Source organism: Ovis canadensis, chromosome 3, assembly GCF_042477335.2.
Source record: "Ovis canadensis isolate MfBH-ARS-UI-01 breed Bighorn chromosome 3, ARS-UI_OviCan_v2, whole genome shotgun sequence".
NCBI classification, from domain to species: Eukaryota; Metazoa; Chordata; class Mammalia; order Artiodactyla; family Bovidae; genus Ovis; species Ovis canadensis.
The window spans coordinates 79,615,680-79,637,578 of NC_091247.1; positions in this window are offsets into that span (position 1 = coordinate 79,615,680).

Sequence of the window (21,899 nt, forward strand, 5' to 3'; positions counted from 1 at the left end):
AGAGGAACCAGAGATCAAATTGCCAATATCCACTGGATCATAGAAAAAGCAAGAGAGTTCCAGAAAAATATCTACTTTTGCTTTATTGACTATGCCAAAGACTTTGACTGTGTGGATCAGAACAAACTGTGGAAAATTCTTAAAGAGATGGGAATACCAGACCACTTGACCTGCCTCCTGAGAAATCTGTATGCAGGTCAAGAAGCAACAGTTAGAACTGGACATGGAACAACAGACTGGCTCCAAATCAGGAAAGGAGTATGTCAAGGCTGTATATTGTCACCCTGCTTATTTAACTTCTATGCAGAGTACATCATGAGAAACGCTGGGCTGGAAGAAGCACAAGGTGGAATCAAGATTGCCAGGAGAAATATCAATAACCTCAGATATGCAGATGACACCACCCTTATGGCAGAAAGTAAAGAGGAACTAAAGAGCCTCTTGATGAAAGTGAAAGAGGAGAGTGAAAAAGTTGGCTTAAAGCTCAACATTCAGAAAACAAAGATCTGGCATCCGGTCCCATCACTTCATGGCAAATAGATGGGGAAACAATGGAAACAGTGACAGACTTTATTTTTGGGGCTCCAAAATCACTGCAGATGGTGACTGCAGCCATGAAATGAAAAGACACTTGCTCCTTGGAAGAAAAGCTATGACCAACCGAGACAGCATATTAAAAAGCAGAGACATTACTTTGCCGTCTAGTCAAAGCTATGGTCTTTCCAGTAGTCATGTATGGATGTGAGAGTTGGAAAGACTCTCACATAAAGAAAGCTGAGCGCGGAAAAATGGATGCTTTTGAACTGTGGTGTTGGAGAAGACTCTTGAGAGTCCCTTGGACTGCAGGGAGATCTAACCAGTCCATCCTAAAGGAAACCAGTCCTGAATATTTATTGGAAGGACTGATGCTGAAGCTGAAACTCCAATACTTTGGCTGCCTGATGCGAAGAACTGACTCATTGGAAAAAAAGACCCTGATGCTGGGAAAGATTGGTGCAAGGTGCAAGGAGAAGGGGATGACAGAGGATGAGGTGGTTGGATGGCATCACCAACTCTATGGACATGAGTTTGAGTAAGTTCTGGGAGTTGGTGATGGACAGGGAAGCCTGGCATGTTGCAGTCCATAGGGTTGCAAAGAGTCAGACAGGACTGAGCAACTGAACTGAATTAATACAAATACTATCTTGTATCTACTTATTTATATTTTTGTTATGTGGAAGGTTTGTGTTTTTTTTGGTCACATCCCATATGCTACCACAACACAGCATGTGGGATGTTAATTTTCTGACCAGGGATTGAAATTGCGCCCCCTACAGTGAAGTGTTGATTCTGAACCATGGGACTGCCTATGCTATATTTATTTTTAAAGCAAATGGAATGGTTTAAGTGGCAAGTTTTTTGTCATATATATGCACATTTTTAAAAAGCACACACGCCACATACATACAGAGCAAATGGAAACTTAAGTCTTCTATGGAATCAAGACAGAAATTCTTAGTAAAGACCAAACTGGAGTCATTGGTTGTCCTAAAACCATCATGGACAATGGTTACCTTAATTTGGAGACCCCAACTCATATCATATCTAACATATTAAAATTCACTCACACTCATACTAAATATACGAGTGCTTTCCCCACATGAAACATTTTTCACAAAATGTTTCTTATACTTATAAAATTTAGCTTTTAAAATTATTTGGCTAAGAGTGACTCATTTAACTCATAATTGACAACCATTTTCTGGCAAGATGATATCTACTCAGAAATTTGGGGAAAGGGTAAAATCTAATTTACAGATTTTTTTCAAATATTTTCAAATTATTTTCAAATAAGATATTTTTATGAATAGTAAATTTAGCAATGACAAATGACAAAAATAAGACATATTGAAGATATTTACTTTAGCAATAATAATTTTGATTTTCAGATTTTCTTTCAGAATCAGAAGCCAATAAATACACTTTACATATGATTGTTGAGAAGAAACATGTGGACTCCAGGACTGTATTCAAGTGCCCATGGATGAAAATATACAAGCAACTTATGCAGCTCAATTCCAGAAAAATAAACGACCCAACACAAAAAATGGGCCAAAGAACTAAATAGACATTTCTCCAAAGAAGACATACGGATGGCTAACAAACACATGAAAAGATGCTCAACATCACTCATTATTAGAGAAATGCAAATCAAGACCACAATGAGGTACCACTTCACACCAGTCAGAATGGCTGCGATCCAAAAGTCTATAAGCAATAAATGCTGGGGAGGGTGTGGAGAAAAGGGAACCCTCTTACACTGTTGGTGGGAATGCAAACTAGTACAGCCACTATGGAGAACAGTGTGGAGATTCCTTAAAAAACTGGAAATAGAACTGCCTTATGACCCAGCAATCCCACTGCTGGGCATACACACCGAGGAAACCAGAATTGAAAGAGACACATGTACCCCAATGTTCATTGCAGCACTGTTTATAATAGCCAGGACATAGAAACAACCTAGATGTCCATCAGCAGATAAATGGATAAGAAAGCTGTGGTACATATACACAATGGAGTATTACTCAGCCATTAAAAAGAATACATTTGAATCAGTTCTAATGAGGTGGATGAAACTGGAGCCGATTATACAGAGTGAAATAAGCCAGAAAGAAAAACATCAATACAGTATACTAACACATATATATGGAATTTAGAAAGATGGCAATGATGACCCTGTATGCAAGACAGCAAAGGAGACACAGATGTGTAGAGCAGACTTTTGGACTCTGAGGGAGAGGGAGAGGGTGGGATGATTTGGGAGAATGGCATTGAAACATGTATACTATCAGGTAAGAAACGAATCGCCAGTCTATGTTTGATGCAGGATGCAGGATGCTTGGGGCTGGTGCACAGAGATTATCTGGAGGGATGGTGTGGTGTGGGAGGTGGGAGGGGGGTTCATGTTTGGGAGCTCATGTACACCCGTGGTGGATTCATGTCAATGTATGCCAAAACCAATACAGTATTGTAAAGTAAAATAAAGTAAAAATAAAAATTTAAATTAAAAAAAGAAAATATACCATAAATATTTAGTGTATCATTAAAAATCTTAATTACTAGATACAAAAAAAATGAGCTGGATTTGATATAGAGAAAAGAAATAGGAGAAATGTTCCAATAAATATACATGTATATAAATGTATATAATATGAAATGAACACTTCCTCTACTCACTCTTTTTTCCCTCCACTGAGAATCACACAAAATGTGAACACCGCAGAAAGTATAAAGGGTACTGATTTTCACCAGATTGGCCCTTCATCTCATCTTCTTGGAATTACTTAGGAGTGGTGATGCTCAGAGGCAAGGGGATGAACTTGGTGGCCGTAAGGGCCCCTGTAAAGACTGAGTGCTCATAAAAAAGGGAGGGGCCAACATGGAAGGACATAACACACATTGCTTGGTCATCACAGACAGCCTATAATTTCTGGCAAAATAACAGGGGGCCCCTTCCCCCACACTTGTCCCTCAACTCCCCACCAGTGTTAGTCCCTGTAAATCAAAAAGTTTCTTCTAAACATGAAATTTTAGACGTACCTTAATAGCACTCGCCAGCTAAAATATTTTATATTTAGAATATCTTACATTTCCAGCTTGGAATTATGTCTGAAATGAATGCCTCTGCACATCTTCAGGAAGGCACAGGGCTGTATGACCAATTGTCTACAATGCTTTCCATTTACCATAGGCAGGGACACAGAGAGAGGGGGAAATTGGGTGAGGTCTCGAAGCTCAAGGCTACTGTTTGCATTTGCTGGCCAGAAGTTGGAGAGTGTGAGCTGATAGAGAAGAGAAATATGGGGCACAGTTCTACCCCGAGGGGGCTGCATTTCATTGGGGAGACACCTGCAAGGACTGAATACAGCCACCAAGAGGTAAATAAGGCAGTCCTGGGTTGTGAATAGCCCCAGCAATTCAGAGTGGAGAAGGACTGAGCCCCCATGGAAATGATGGTCATGAACCAGGCAGGCTTTGCCCTCTTGCAGGCATGCTTAAGGCTGATTATCCACCCTGTTGAATCTCTCAGCTTTTCCAAGTCTCTGTATCGTTGTGGACTCTCTCTCCTCCCTCCCAGAAATACTGGCAAGCTTCTTTAGTCATTTGTGTTTCTTTACGTTATCAAGGCTAGAGGTATATCTTCTCTGATAGATAATGGCCCTCAGTTAAGACTAGCAAAAGCTATTTTTCTTGATGTATTAGCGCCCTATTTTAGAATAATCCTATTCCCTTGATTCTTTAGTATTTACAATTTTTGTAAGTACCGATTATATTTTCTAAGTCAAAGTGGGGTAAAATTAGTGCATTGTATCCTGTCGTTGCCGCTTTCTGGAGCAGTCAGTCTTACATATTTGAACAATACCACCCCAGTGTAATTTTAAAAGGTAAGAGCTCAATTCTTTAAAAAACACTTAGACGGGCAGTGTGAGCTCTGAGGAACCTCACATTAGGAGTGTTTTACATATATCACACAAAAGGAAAATGCGTTTGGAGGGGATCTGGGCTCATCCGAGTGTAGAGCCGGACTGGCTGAATGGTAGCAAATGGGCCCGTTTCTGCCAGCTGCACACTGTCAGCCAGTGACACTCGACGCTGTCTTCCATTAATGAGCTTGTGGTCTGGGGAGTGACTGGGTGGGGGCATGTAAGAAGTCAGGGCCACACAGATGCCGTGACCCTCCTCAGTGTTTACCCGCTAATCAAGGCTATGCATTTACCTTGCAGTCCCTGTCTGTTTTTGCAGCAGCTCTGTAATGAATTTGATATGTATCCAGCTAATGTTTTTGTATTCTTTAAATGTATGTTTTTGTTGGCCTTATTAAGGATTATTTCCCTTAATGTTTTTATCAGAAAGTGGGCGTTGCAGGTATCAAACTCAGAACTGAGGATTGGCTGAACAGAGGTAGTAGGATAGAGGAAGCTGGGACCCTAGGGTTGGGTTCATCAAGTGTTCCCCATTGCTCTTTGGGACATAGGCCACATGCCTATTGAGGCTGTAGTGTTAGGAAGAAATTCAGAATCTTGGTGTGTTAGCTACTTCTTACTGCTTTTGGTAAAGTCCTATCAGAATTAGATGGTTAAAGGCAGTCCCACAGCACAGAAAAGATGGAGATGGAACAATAGGAATATCTACTTGCTTCCTGCCTCTCCCATCCTCTTCTGGCAAACTGGGGTTTTGCACTCAAGACAGATAGGGTTGGAGGACTTCCCACATGGTTCAGGGGCTAAGACTGTGCTCCCAATACAGGGGGTCCAGGTTCGATCCCTGGTCAAGGAACTAGATTCCACATGTCACAAATAAGAGTTCAGATGCTGCAACTAAATATCCTGCATGAAGCAACAAGGACAGACAATCCCATGTGCTGCAACTAAGACCCAGGGCAGCCAAATAAATAAATATATTTTAAAAGGAAGATGGATAGAATTGCTTAAGACAGAGGCCAATAGATTGAAGGTCAGGAATTGGACATGGCTAGAAGGCAAAGAATCAAAGATTGTAGCTCATGGAACTCACTGGAAACAAACAGGAAACCTGCCAAGGAACCTACATTACCAAAAAAACCACCAAGGCCACTGACAACAACCTGGGACTGATTGTTGTGTCTCCACAGTCATCTCCTAACTCCCAACCCAACTCTGAAAGTATGTATCCTTAAAGCTGCAAAGCCGCAATAAAGAGCTATTTCCTCTGATGCCCTCCTTATATGGCCATAAAGACAAAGAGCAAGGAGATTCTCCAAGAGAGCAGATTTCAGATAAGCAGACAGAACATCTCACAACATTCTCAGCACAAGGAGTCCGGAAGACCACCATGTGTGCCATGGGCCTTGCATCAATGTGGCTCAGTGGTAAAGAATCCGCCTGCCAATATAGGGAACACGGGAGCCGTGGGTTCTATCCCTGGATTTAGAAGATTCACCTGGAAGAGGAAATGGCAACCCACTCTGGCATTCTTGCCTGGAGAATCTTGGACTGGAGTTTGGCAGGCTACAGTCTATGAGGTTGCAAAAAGCTGGACACGACTGAGCATGTGTGGGTAACTTTTTTCCATTTCCCAAAGTTGGTTTTTTTTTTCATGGTATTGTGGGTATTTGGGGGATGTGGGTGTTTGGGAGGAGAGTGAAAAAGTTGGCTGAAAACTCAACATTCAGAAAACTAAGATCATGTCATCTGGTCCTATCACTTCATGGCAAATAGATGAGGAAACAATGGAAACAGTGACAGACTATTTTTGGGGGGCTCCAAAATGACTGAAGATGGTAACTGCAGCCATGAAATTAAAAGACTCTTGCTCCTTGGAAGAAACATTATGACCAATCTAGACAGCATATTAAAAAGGAGAGACGTTACTTTGCCAACAAAGGTCCATCTGGTTTTTCCCCAGTAGTCATATATGGATGTGACAGTTGGACTATAAAGAAAGCTTTATAGTCTTTCTTTATAAAGATAGCACTGTAGTCATAGTGCTGAAGAACTGATTCTTTTGAACTGCGGTGTTGGAGAAGACTCTTGAGAGTCCCTTGGCCTGCAAAGAGATCCAACCAGTCCATCCTAAAGGAGATCAGTCCTGGGTGTTCATTGGAAGGACTGATGTTGAAGCTGAAACTCCCAATACTTTGGCCATCTGATGCAAAGAACTGATCCATTGGAAAAGACCCTGATGCTGGGAAAGATTGAAGGTGGGAGAAGAAGGGGACAACAGAGGATGAGATGGCTGGATGGCATCACTGATTCAATGGACATGAGTTTGAGTAAACTCAAGGAGTTAGCGATGGACAGAGGCCTGGTGTGCTGCAGTCCATGGGGTTGCAAAGAGTTGGACACGACTGAGTGGCTGAACTGAACTGGGGGATGGATAATACATTTTAGCCCTTTGTCATTGCGCCATAGTCAGATGCTGCCACCTCCCTTCCCCAGTGGATACTGGGAGATGGTGCCTGTTTCCACCATATCAGGACTTGATTGACAAGATTTTACATCTACACAGATCCTGGACCTGGATCGGAATGCTGTAACTGAATGAGACTTTGGTTCATTCCTTTCCTGTGTTGAGTGGATGAATGCATTTTGTGGGTATGAACATTTTTTATACTGAATGCATGGGTAGGCAAAGGGATAGACTGCAGTAAATACCATCTCTCACTCCAAAAAACTAGTCAATGGGTAGATAGCATTCATTTTCATCTTCTTCCAGAATAACTTCTTGTACTGCTGAGGCTGAAAAGTTAGAAGTTAAATTTCTAAAACTCTCTTGCAGTTAGGATTCTGGATGAATATTAGGTTCTAATAATCATATGCACTTAACGCAACATTTAGAAGCTATTGTGGCACAGCTCACATTCCAGTTGTTTGGGGCTATTTTCTGCTGGCAAACAAGGTTGTGGAGATGGCCCAGTATCCATTGTGTGTGTGGGTTGTGAGAGGAGAGGGAGGTGTTGAAAGGTATTTGCAAAGGTGGTGACAGCTGAACTATGTCTAATGTCTAGGCAGTCATGACTATGGCAGTGACTATTAGTCATGACTAATCCAGTACAAGATTCCTGATTCCTGAATCACAGTTACGGCAGTGTGCCCTTGAACTCAGTATATCCCTGATGGGCTCCCAGTGCCCTGTTCTCCTTTTTGAGCTAGAGGTAGTAGCAACTAGACTGTGATGTTCTAGAAATCTTCTTAGAAGCTCAGGCCATGCCTTGTTCCTCCAACCCTCTAGATATTTCATAAACATCTAATTCTCTGTGTCAAATATCTAGAATGGATTTTATCTTTTAAATCCTGGCATTAATTTTTTTTAATGCATTTGATGCAACATTTAGAGGCTACTGACAATCCCATGGATGGAGGAGCCTGGCAGGCTGCAGTCCATGGGGTCACTAAGAGCCAGACACACTGAGCGACTTCACTTTGACTTTTCACTTTCATGCATTGGAGAAGGAAATGGCAACCCACTCCAGTGTTCTTGCCTGGAGAATCCCAGGGATGGGGGAGCCTGGTGGGCTGCCGTCTATGGGGTCGCACAGAGTCAGACACGACTGAAGCGACTTAGCAGCAGCAGCAGCAGCAGCAGTGGCACAGCCCTAATATCCATCTAGGATCCTAATTGCAAGGAGTTCAAGAAATTTAACTTGCAACTTTCCAGCCTCAGCAATACAGAAAGTTGTTCTGGAAGAAGAAGAGAATGAATACTGTCTACCAAGGGACTAATGGATTTTGGTTTTTTAATCCTGCACATCAAACTTTCCTCCTTCTTCTACCCACAGAGCCTTCTACCCATGTTGTCCTGCTGTTTACCTCCCTGACCTACATTTCTTAACGACCCATTTTCCTTGTTGTAACTGGTTTGGGAAAGAACACTGATACAATTCTGGACAAGGGAGATGTTCAGATGGGAAGTCTACTGAGCGGTCTGCATAGCGGATGTTTGCTTTAGAATAGAGCTACTGAAGACAGAAGTGATCCTTCTCTTTCGCTGGAGGCCATTGTGTCTACACGTGGTGCCTCAGATTGTGGCAGCCATACAGTGCTCAAGAGAGGAGTTAGGCTGAGGACAACACGCGTAAAATTGCTATATGAAAAGACAGATAAACTCAAGTCCTGATGACATATTTAAACTGCTGAATTAAATACTTGGGAAATGCCCTTTCTCTAGACTTCTTGTTTCATTGAGATAATAAATCTCATCATCATGGAAGCAACTTTGACCTGGGGTTTCGGTACTTTCATTCAAAAACTCCTAGCTTGACAGGGTATTCATAAATAACTATATGTTTTATTACATATAGAATTCACAAATAAATTAATATGATTTGTAACATTACATATTTCTTTACTCTTTTACATGTTTATCTATCCATGTTGATAACTTTAAATACAATCTATATATTTTAGCCCCTTTATTGTAGTTTGTTGAATAAACATAGCACGACTTATTTACTCCTTTTTTGTTTTAAACTAAAGGACATTTGGATTGTTTCCAATTTTTGGTGTTACAATGCTGGAATGAACAGTACTGTAACGTCTCCTGAAACACATATGCAAATGTTTTCCTAGGGTATTTAACTAAAGATGGATCAACCAGGCCATAAGATATGCACATTTCACATTTTGCTAGATATTGTTAAGTTGAGCTTCAAAATTTTTATGCCAATTTGCATTCTCAACAACATTGTGTGAGAGTTCCTATTTCTCGTATCCTTTTCAACAATCAGAATTTATTTTCTGCTAATCTTACGTGTGTGAAATGATCTCTCATTGTGATTTTAATTAGTGCTTCTCGATTATCCTGAGGCTGAACACTAATGTGTGTTTTCAGTCTCTGCAGGTTTCTTCTTACATGATTCATGCATTTTTCTGCTTGGTCGTTTGTAGTTCTTTATTTTGAATAGTATTCTTTTGATTATTATATATGATATAGATATCTTCTCTCAATCTATTGCTTGGCTATTGATTTTGTTTATGGTGTCTTTTATTCCACAAAGTTTTCTAGTTTTTTGGGAGCCTTCCTTTCCTGTTTGTCTTAAATTAGGGTCATGTTCTAGTTCTTTTAAAAAATTTATCTTTTTAAATGTATTTGGCTGTTCCAGGTCTTAGCTGTGGACGTGGCATCTTTGATCTTTGTTGCAGCATGCGGAATCTTCAGTCGCAGCACGTGAACTCTTAGCTGTGGCACGTGTGATCTAGTTTCCTGACCGCAATAGGAGTGTGGTGTCAGCCACTGGACCACCAGCGAAGTCCCAAAAGCTTTCTGTTTTGATGTCACGTTTTTTAGCCTTTTCCTTTATGATTTCCCTGTGTGTGTGTTGTGTGCATATGTCTTCTAAAAAAATCATACCTTACTTTGTGTCATAAACATATTTTCCTATATTTTCTTCATCTAGTTTTAAAGTTTTATATAATAAACTATTGTTTAGAGCTGTTTTAGGTTCACAGCAAAACTGAATAGAAAGCATCCCCTGTTCCTACATATGTACAACCTCTTCCGCTATCAACATCTTGCACCATTTGTTACAGTTGATGAACCTACACTGATACTTTATTATCATGCCAAGTACACAGTTTGCTTTAGGCTTCACTCCCAGTGTCATCCACTTTAGGGATTTTGACAAACGTCTAATGATATGAATCCACTATTATATTATCATACAAAATAGTTTCACTGCCCTCTGAACTTTGCTTATTTATCATTCTCTTCCCAATAACTTCTGGCAACCACGAATCTTTTTATTGTCTCCATGGTTTTGGTTCTTCCAGAACATCATATAGTATATAGCCTCTTCATATTGGCTTCTTTCACTTAGTAATACACATTTAAGTTTCCTCCACATTTTTTCATGGCTTGATAGCTCATGCCTTTTCAGCACTCAATAGTACAAAAATTTCTAACAAAATATAGCAAATTAAATTCAGTAATACATTAAAAGAATCATACACCATGATGAAGTGGGGTTTATCCCAGGGATTCAAGGATGATTCAGTATCCACAAATTAATTAAAATGATATACAACAGTAAAAAATTGAAAAGGCAGAAACCAACACGAATTATTAACCAATTATCCTCCAATTAAAAATGTTTTTAAAAGTTGAAGAATAAAAACCATATGATCATTTCAAGAAATGTAGAGAAAACTTTTGACAAAACTCAACATCCATTTATGGTGAAAATTCTCAACGCAATGGGTATAGAGGAAACGTACTTTACCATAATAAAGGCCATACATTACAAACTCACAGCGAGGATCCTACTCAACAGTGAGGTCATAGAAGCGCCCCGAATGTCCACTGATAGAAGAATGGAGAAGGAAGATATATACGATACATAGATATGATGGAATATTTCTCAGCCATAAAAGGAACAAAATTTGTAGAAAGGGTCATTTGTAATGATGTGGGTGGACCTCGAGTCTGTCATACAGGTGAAGTAAATCAGAAAGAGAAAAACAAATATCGTATACTAACACAAATATATGGAGCCTAGAAAAATAGTAGAGATGAAACCTATTTGCAGAGCAGGACTGGAGATGCAGAGGCAGAGAGTGGACACGTGGACACAGTGGGGGAAGGGGCGGGAGGACGAACTGGGACAGTAGCTGTGACACACGTATGTTACAATGTGCAAAACAGACAGCTCGGGGGAAGCTGCTGTACAGCACTGGGAACTCAGCCTATGCTCGGCAAAGACCTGGAGGGGTGGGACACGGCTGTGGTGTGGGAGGGAAGTTCAAGAAGGGATATATGTACACATATAGCTGATTCACTTTGTTGTATAGCAGATACGTACACAACATTGTAAAGCAATTAAACTCCAATTAAAAAAGAAAGAGAGAAAAGCCAAAAGCATTTCCTATAAAATCAGGAACAAGACAAGGATGCCCACTCCCACTACTTTTTTTTAACATAGTATTGAAAGTCCTAGCCACAGAAATAAGCCACAGAAATAAAATAAAGAAAAGGAATACCAATTGGAAAAGAAATAAAGTTATCCCTGTTTAAAGATTAAATGATACTATATAAGAAAATCCTAAAGTTGCTACAAAAAAACTATTAGAACTAATTAAGGAATTCAGCACAGTTGCAGTATACAAAATTGATATACAGAAATCTGTTGTATTTTTATCTATTAATAATGAACTATCAGAAAGAGAAATTAAGGAAACAATCTTTTCTCTTATTTCCCAGTATTCAAAAGAAGAAAAATTATCCCTGGACTCCATATTGTCTTCAAGCGCTCTTCTGCTCTTCCTCATAGTAAACTTCCTAAGTACTTCCAAGCACTCTTCCGCTCTTCCTCATAGCTAAACTTCCGAAGAGTTTGGTCTCCAGGTAGCACTTTCAAGTCTTCTCTCATTCACATGCCAATCACTTTACTTCTGTTTCTCCATTTCCTACCACTCTGAAGATTACCGATGAGACTCATCAATTGCATCAAAAAGAATAAAATATGTAAAAATAAATCTAACCAAACAGTTAAAAGACTTGTACTCTGAAAACTATAAGACATTGATAAAAGAAAGTGAAGATGATACAAAAAAATGGAAAGACTGCTATGCTCATGGATTGGAAAAATTAATATTGTTAAAATGACCATATTCCTCAAGGCAACCTACATATTTAATGCAATCCCTATCAAAATAACAAGGGCATTTTTCATAGAAATAAAAGAATGATTCTAAAATCTGTATGGAAACACAAGAGACCCTGAATAGCCAAAGTAATCTTAAGAAAGAAGAACAAAGAATGAAGACATCATATCCCCTGATTTCAAGCTATATTGCAAAGCTACAGTAAACAAAACAATTTGGTAATGCAGAGAAACAGACATATAGATCAACGTAACAGAATAGAGAATCCAGAAATAAACCCACACTTAAATGGCCAATTAATCTATGACAAGCAGATAAGAACATACAATGAAGAAAAGATAATATCTTCAATAAATGATGTCGAGAAAACTGGACAGCTACATGCAAAAGAATCAAACTGGGCTACTGTCTCAAATAACATACAAAAGTAAACTCAAACTGGAGTAAAGACTTAAATGTAAGACTTGAAACCATAAACTCCTAGAAGAAAATATAGGCAGCACACTTGTTGCCATCAGTCTTAGAAATATTTCCTTATCTGTGTCCTCAGGCAAGGGACAGAAGGGACAAAAGCAAAAATTAACAAATGGGACTACATCAAACTAAAAAGCTTTTGTACAGTGAAGGAAACTATCAACAAAATGAAAAGACAGCTTACTGAATGGAAGAAGATACTTACAAACAATATACCCAATAAGGGGTTAATATCCAAAATATACAAAAAACTCACATAAGCCAATATAAAAAAAACTGATTGTAAAAACAGGTAGAGGACCTGAATAGACATTTTTTTTCCAGAAGACATACAGTTGGCAAACAAACACATGAAAAGATGCTCAGCATCATTAATCATCAGGGAAATCCCAATGAGATACCGCCTCATACCTATCAGAATGGCTATCATCAAAAAGAAAACAAACAGCAAGTATTGGAGAGAATGTGATGAACAGGGAACCCTTAATCACAATGAAATTGTAAATTGGTGCAGCCACTTGGAAAACAATATAGAGATCCCTCAAAAAATTAAACTGCCATATGATCCAGCAATTTCACTTCTGGGTTTTTAACCAAAGAAAACAAAGACACTAATTCAAAAAGATATATGCACCCCTATGTTCATTGCAGCATTATTCCAATCACCAGGATATGGAAGCAATCTAAGTGTCCATCAATAGATAAAAAAATAAAGATGTGGTATGTATACAGACCATGTATTCACCCTATAAAAAATGAAATCTCACTATTTGTGTCAACAGGGATGGATCTAAAGGGTATTATGCTAAGTGAAATAAGTCAGACAGAGAAAGACAAAGACCATAGTATCTCATATGTGGAATCCTAAAAACAAAACAAACACAACAAAATAAAAACATAGATACAGAGAACAAATTGGTGGTTGCCAAAGAAGAAGGTGGATGGGACAAAATAATTAGAGGAGATGACGAGCAACAAACCTCCAGTTATAAATAAGCCATGGGGATGTAACACACAGTATAAGGAATATGGTAGGTAATTCTGTACTAAGTTTGTATGGGGACAGATGGTTACTAGACTTAGCATGGTTATCATTCCATAACATATGTGAATGCAAAATCTCTATAGCATACCTAAAACTTAACTACTACTATATTTCAGTTAAAAAGAGATATAACCCAGAATGTGGTCTATCTTGGTGAATGTTCCAAGTGAGCTGTTCTTGGATGAAGCAATCCATAGATGTCAATTATATCTAATTGATGAATGGCACCATTGAATTCAACTGTGTCCTTACTGATTTTTCTGCCTGCTGGATCTATCTGCTTCTGACACAGGGATGTTCAAGTCTCCAGCTATAACAGTGGTGGTTTAGTCTCTAAGTCATGTCTGACTCTTTTATGACACCATGAACTGCAACGCACCAGGCTCCTCTGTCCATGGGATTTCCCAGGCGAGAATCCTGGAGTGAGTTGCCATTTCCTTCTCCAGGGGATTGTCTCAACCCAGGGATCAAACCTGGGTCTCCTGAATTGCAGGCGGTCTCCACCACTGCAGGTGGATTCTTCACCGCCTGAGCCACCAGGGAAGCCCCTTAAAACTGTATCTCATAGTGAGGTGGTGGTTTAGTCGCTAAGCTATAACAGTGGACTAATCTATTTCTCCTTTCAGTTCCATTCTTTTTTTTCTTCACATGTTTTGCGCTGTTTTTAGGTGCATACATTTTAAATAGTAAGAATTATTATATCTTCTTGGAGTATTGACCCTTCATTATGTAATGTCCTTCTTCATTCCAGATAGTTTTCCTTGCTCTGAAGTCTGCTCTGTCTGAAGTTAATATAGCTACCCCTGCTTTGTTTCAATTAGGCTTAATTTGGTATATCTTCCTCCATCTTTTTACTTTTAATCTATACATGTCTTTATATTTAAAGTAGATGTCTTAAGGGAAGCCTTGTATACTACTGGTGGAAATGTAAGTTGGTGCAGCCACTATGGAAAACAGTACGGAGGTTCCTTAGAAAACTAAAAATAGAGTTGCCATATGATCCAGCCCTCCTGCTCTTGAGCACACATATAGACAACACTGTAATTTGGAGAGATACCTGCACCTCTATGTTCAAAGCAGCATTATTCACAATAGCCAATACATGGTAACAACCTAAATGTCCACTGAATGTATAAAGAAGATGTGGTGTATATATACAATAGAATACTACTTAGCCATTAAAAAAAATGAAATAATGCCTTTTGCAGCAGCATGGATGGAACTAGAGACTATCACACTAAGTTAAGTATGTCAGAAAGAGAAAGATAAATGCCATATGATATCACCTATCTGTGGAAACTAAAATATGACACAATGAACTTATCCACGAGACAGGAAGCAGACTCACAGACATAGAGAGTAGACTTGTGGTTGCCAAGGGGAAGAAAGGGGTCGGTGAGGGAAGGGTGGGAGTTTGGAGTGAGCAGACAGAAACTATTATATATAGAATGAATAAACAAGAAGGTTCTACTCTATAGCACAGGGAAACATATTCAATATTCCATGATAAACCATACTAGAAAGGAATATTTTAAAAAGAATGTATAAGCATGTATAACTGAATGACTTTACTGTACAGCAGAAATTAATACAACATTGTAAATCAGCTATACTTCAATTAAAAAAATTAAGTGGATTTCCTGTAGACAACATAAAATTAAGTCTTGTCTTTTAATCTGCTTTGACAACCTTTGTCTTTATATTGGTGTATTTAGACCATTGACATTTAAGGTGATAATTGATACAGCTGGATTAATATCCAACCATATTTGGGGACGGGGGACTTCCCTGGTAGTCCAGCATCTAGGACTCTGTGCTTCCAATGCACGGGGCCCACGCTCAATTCCTGGTCAGGGGACCAGATCACACATGCCGCAACAAAAGAGTCTGTGTGCCACAACCCAAGTCCCACATGCCACAACTAAGACCGAGTACAGCCAAATAAATAAAAATAAATATAGAAAAACCCACTATAAACCTGTTAAAAAATATATCTACCACATCTGTTTTACTATTTTTTGCCTGGTACTTTCAGGGTTGTTTTTTTTTTTTTTTTTTTTGGTCTTTCAAGACTTTTCTGCCATTTTTGAAGTTTTAATTGAGCATTTTTAATTGACCATCCATTTTCTCTCCTTTCTTAACTTATCGATTATACCCCTTTTTAAGCCTTTTTTTTAGTTGTTGTCCTAGAGTTTGCAATACACATTTACAACTAGTTCAAGTCTGCTTTCAAACGATATTGTTCCACTTCACGATTGGGCTGTCTTCTAATAACAAAATATTCCTAACTCCTCCCTCTTTTCCCCTGTGTTATTATCATTGCTGCATATATATTTCACTCATCTGTAAGCCAACATCAGCATGTACATACATACACATACATATATTGTTGCTATTATTATTTTGAACTGTTAGATAAATTAAGAACATTAAGTTTTTATTTTTATTTTCATTAATTCATTTTCCAGAAAACTTTTTTTTTTTAAATGTAGATCTGAGTTTCTGACCTGTATCATTTTCCTCCTCTCTGAAGAATTTTTAGCATTTCTTTCAAGACAGGTCTACTGGCAACAGATTCCTACAATTTTTGTCTGAGAAAGTCCTTTTGCAGGGTACAAAATTCCCTGATGGATGGGTGTTGGTGGATAGTTTTCTCTCCACATTTTAAATATGTCTCTCTACTTTCTTCTTGCTTATACGATTTCTGAGAAGTCAAATACAATTTCTATCTTTGCTCCTCTGCAGATAAGCTGTTTTATTTCTCTGGCTTAAGAATTTTTCTTTATTTTTGCTTTTCTGAGTTTGAATATGATATGCTTCAGTTAAGTCGCTTAGTCGTGTCCGACTCTTTGCAACCCCATGGACTGCAGCACGCCAGGCCTCCCTGTCCATCACCAACTCCTGAAGCTTATGTCCATAGAGTTGGTGACGTCATCCAATTACCTCATTCTCTGTCGTCCCCTTCTCCTCCTCCCTTCAATTTTTTCCAGCATCAGAGTCTTTTCCAATGAGTCAGTTCTTCTCATCAGGTGGCCAAAGATTGGAGTTTCAGCTTCAGCGTCAGTCCTTCCAATGAATATTCAGGACTGATTTCCTTTAGGATGGGCTGGTTGGATCTCCTTGCAGTCCAAGGGACCCTCAAGAGTCTTCTCCAACACCACAGTTCAAAAGCATCAATGCTTTGGCACTCAGCTTTCTTTATGGTCCAACTCTCACATCCATACATGACTACTGGAAAAACCATAGCTTTGACTATATGGACCTTTGTTGACAAAGTAATGTCTCTGCTTTTTAATATACTCTCTAGGTTGGTCATAGCTTTTCTTCCAAGGAGCAAATGTCTTTTAATTTCATGGCTGCAGTCACCATCTGCAGTGATTTTGGAACCCCCCAAAACAAAGACAGTCATTGTTTCCCCATCTATTTGCCATGAAGTGATGGGACCGGATGTCATGATTTTAGTTTTCTGAATGTTGAGTTTTAAGCCAACTTTTTCACTCTCCTCTTTCACTTTCATCAAGAGGCTCATTAGTTCCTCTTCACTTTCTGCCATAAGGGTGGTGTCATCTGCATATCTGAGGTTATTGATATTTCTTCTGGCAATCTTAATTCCAGCTTGTGCTTCATCCAGCCCACCATTTCACATGATATTCTTTGCATTTAAGTTTAATAAAGAGAGTGACAATATACAGCCTTAACGTACTCCTTTCCTGATTTGGAACCAGTCTTTTGTTCCATGTCCAGTTCTAACTGTTGCTTCTTGACCTGCATACAGATTTGTCAGGAGGCAGGTGACATGCTTAGGTAGGTAGTTTGTTTTGCATTTATCTTGCTTGTTGTTCTCTGAGCTTCCTGAATCTATGGTTTGGCATCTGACATTAATTTGGAGAAATTTTCAGCCATTATTTTATCAAACACTGCTTCTGTTTGCTTTTCTCTCTCTTTTCCTTCCAATGTTCCCATTACACATTACACATTTTGTAGTTGTCCCACAATTCTCAGGTATTCTGTTTTGTTTTGTGGGGGTTTGCCCTCCAACCTTTTTTCTTTTTCTGTTTTAGAAGTTTCTATTGTTACATGTTCAAGTTCAGAGGCTCTTTCCTTAGTCATGTCCAATTCATTAATGAGCCCATTAAATGCATTCTTTTTTTCGTTACAACAGTTTTTATCTCTAAAACTTTTCCTTGATTCTTTCTTAGAATTTCCATCTCTTTGCTTACATTATCCATCTGTTCTTAGCCACTTAAAAAAATCATTACCATATTAATAATAATTTGAGAAACTTTCGGCCTGATAATTCCAACTTTTCTGCCTTATCTGACTCTGATTCTTGTGCTTGTTCAGTTTCTTTAAGCTCTGCTCCCCGCCACCCCCCGCCACCACCACTTTTAGTATGCCTTTTTCTGCCAACTCAGGAGATGCAAGAGACATGGGTTCAGTCCCTGGGTTGGGAAGATCCCCTAGAGAAGGAAATGGCAACCCACTCCAGTACTCCTGCCTGGAAAATTTCATGCACAGAGGAGACTGGAGGGCTACAATCCATGAGGTCACAAAGAGTCGGACACGACTGAGCACACATACACACACACCTTTGAATTTTTTGTTGAAAGGTGGACATGGTGCCCTGGGTAAGTAGAACTGGAGTAATGAGCCTTTAGTAATGAAGTTGTAAGATATGGGAGAAAGGGTGAATTATACATGACTCCTATGCTTAGGTGCCAGTCTTTTGGTAAGCCTGTGGCCCTGGACTGTGAACTTCACCAGTGCTTCTCAGATTTTTTTCCTCCCTTCAGTGGGAAAGAATGGTGTGTATTTCCCTTCCTCCACGTGGAAGTCTAGAGTGGGCTGGATTTGGGTACTTCCCATCTTCCAGGCTCTGATATACTCCCAGTAAGTTAGGCTCTGGTAAAATAGTTTCTCCTGAGGCCAGACCTTGTTAAAAATAATAGAATACTCTGGTGTATTTCAAAATGCTTCCTTTTCTCCCCCATGTGCAGGAAGCACAAGAGGATTTTTCTCCAGTATCCTTTATGAGAGCCTCATAGAGCTCTGAAGGTAAAACTCACAAACGTGTGAGGGCCTCTCTGTGACTGGGTCTCCCTAGAGTTCTGTTTCTTGAGATTGTCCACACTGAACCTCCAGCAATTACAGTTTAGGTTTCCCTACCTAACTCCCAGGGTGGTTTCTGCTCTAGGATGTTGTCATTCTTTGTATCCATCTGTCTGTCTCTCCAGGTTGGGGGCAGCCGTTTGCCCTGTGAATTCATGTCTTTCTTTTTTCACTTTATTCAGCTTTGTAGTTGTTGTTAGGATGGTATGAAGATTTCTAAGCTTCTTATAAGACAGACCAGAAAGCAGAAATCTGAAGTTTTATTTTTTATATTTAGCTCTTTAATAAATCTGGAGTTAAATTTTGTGCATCATGTAATATAGATATCAAATTTTATTTTGTTTTATATGGTTAGTCAAGTGGTACAATACCGATTAGTGAACAGTCCATTCTTTCCTCACTTATTTTTCAGTACTACCTCTGCAGTATATCGAGATCCTACACATACATACTTGAATCTGTTTCTGAGCTTTCTATTTTACTCTATTGTTCTTTCCATCTACTCCTATACCATTGCCACACAGTCTTAATTACTATACTTTTATAATAATAGTTCCAGGTTATTATTGCTGGCAATCAATTTACTGAAAGCCATTTTTCCCATCTTTAACAGCTTCATTGAGTTATAATTTATATACTCTAAAATTCACCCATTGCAAGTGTATGATTCAACAATTTTAGTAAATTTATAGAGTTGTGCAGTCATCACAATTCAGGTTAAGAACATTTCCCTTGCCCTACAAATTCCTTCATGCCCTTTTGTAATTAATTCCCATACCTACCCACCACCCCTCCAGCTCTAGGCAGCAACTGATCTGTTATTTATCTCTACAAATTGGCTTTTTCTAGACATGCCAAATAAATGGAATCATGCAGCATGTAGTCTATGTGGAAACCAGTTTTTAAGTCAATTCACCTAATGTCCAGTTGCTAACCCTTATCACATTTACTAACTTTTCAAAAATTTTAAGAAATAATCTTGAATACATTAAATAATAAACTGTTGAATATATTAAAATATGATAATATTCTTTTTGAGATAATTTTCTCAAATAGATTTTATATGTAGAATATGTATATTCTAAATTACATTTTTATTAGCACATTTGAAGGAATGTTTAGTTTGCAAAAAGTTAGTTTATGAAGAATGTATTCCTGAAATTTTTAATATAGTCTTGAATATACTCATGTATGGATTTTTATCTTTTCTCTTACATATATCTAAGAAGAATATACTAATGAAGGTTAAATTTTTATAAAGTCATTGATTATATAATGCATATATGATTATACTTGAGGTATATAGTTTTGAATATAACCTTGACTATATTTACTATGTTGAACATATCCTTGCTCAGTCAAGAAAATCGCTTATAACACATTGTGGCTACTTGGTACATCTTGTAAATTTTGTGAGTCAGTCATTGGTGTAATTAATTCTTTAGCAAATTGGCTTTGGCAAATTAACTTCTGGCAGTCTGGCCATTCATTGAATGAGCCACTTGACAAGTTGTCATTTGGTGAACTGATCAACTTAAAAATATGTCTTGAGAGCTTATGAAGCAAATCCCTTATCTTTCTTCTTTTTCAGATTTATGTTGGTTACTTATACATTTCTACTTTAATGTACAAGTTTTAAAATCAGATTTGTTGATCAGTCACTCAGTCATGTCTGACTCTTTGCGACCCCATGGATTGTAGCACGCCAGGCCTCCCTGTCCTTTACCATCTCCCGGAGCTTGCTCAAACTCATGTCCTTTGAGTCGGTGATGCTATCCAAGCATCTCGTCCTCTGTCATCCCCTTTTTCTCCTGCCTTCAACCTTTTCCAACATCAGAGTCTTTTCGAAAATCAGATTAAGTTCTGTGAAAAATCCTATTGGAACTTTGTTTGGAATTCCACTGAATATTGTCTTGCCTAATAGATTATTATTGGCATCTAGAAGTCCTAATACTTTTGTAAGTTTGTGTTATACCCAGACTTAGACTCTAGGGTCTAAGAGTTTGGGTTTGGAGTTTTCTATGTAGATAATTGGGCTTCCCTAGTGGCTCAGATGGTAAAGAATCTGCCTGCAATGCAGGAGACCCGGGTTTGGTCCCTGGGTTAGAAAGATCCCCTGGAGAAAGGCATGGCAACCCACTCCAGTATTCTTACCTGGAGAATCTCATGGAGAGAAGAGCATGGCAGGCTGCAGTCCATTGGGTTGCACAGAGTTAGACATGATGAAAGTGACTTAGCACCCACACATGTAGATAATAATTTGTTTTCTTTTCTTTACTATAACTAAATTTTCCTTGTGTTATTACATCTTTAGGACCTCAAGTGCAATCTTGTATAAGAGGAGCAATAGAAGACACCCATGTCTTTTTCTTGACATCAAAGGAAATCTTGCTAAACCTCAAACATTAAGTAAGACTGTAGATTTTTGGCTGATACTCTTTATCAGATTAAAACAGGTCCCTTCTATTTTGAGTTAGATATTTTCTTTTCTTTTTCTCTTTTTTTAAATTATGAAAGAGTTTTGAATTTTATTGAATACTTTTTGCATTTGTTGAGATGGTTGTTTTTTCTTTTTAATCTGATGAGTGTTTACTTGACATTGATATATATTTTACTGCTGCTGCTGCTGCTAAGTCACTTCAGTCGTGTCTGACTCTGTGCGATCCCATAGACGGCAGCCTACCAGGCTCCGCCATCCCTGGGATTCTCCAGGCAAGAACACTGGAGTGGGTTGCCATTTCCTTCTCCAATGCATGAAACTGAAAAGTGAAAGTGAAGTCACTCAGTCGTGTCCGACTCTTAGCAACCTCATGGACTGCAGCCCACCAGGCTCCTCCATCCATGGGGTTTTCCAGGCAAGAGTACTGGAGTGGGTGCCATTGCCTCCTCTGATATATTTTACTATTGAATGATAAATCCCTGGAGTAAATCTTATTTGGTTTTATAAGATAGTATGCTTATAAACACTTCTGAGTTTGACTTGATTTAGTATTTTACTTCTTTGTTCATAAATAACATTGCTATAAGACTTTCTTTTTATCTATCTTACAATTTTCTATTATCCTTCTATCCTTGTTTAGGTTTAATACCAAGATTTAATTAGTTGTGTACAATGAGTTAGCCTTTTCTAACTTTCTGTTCTCTAGAGCAGTTTG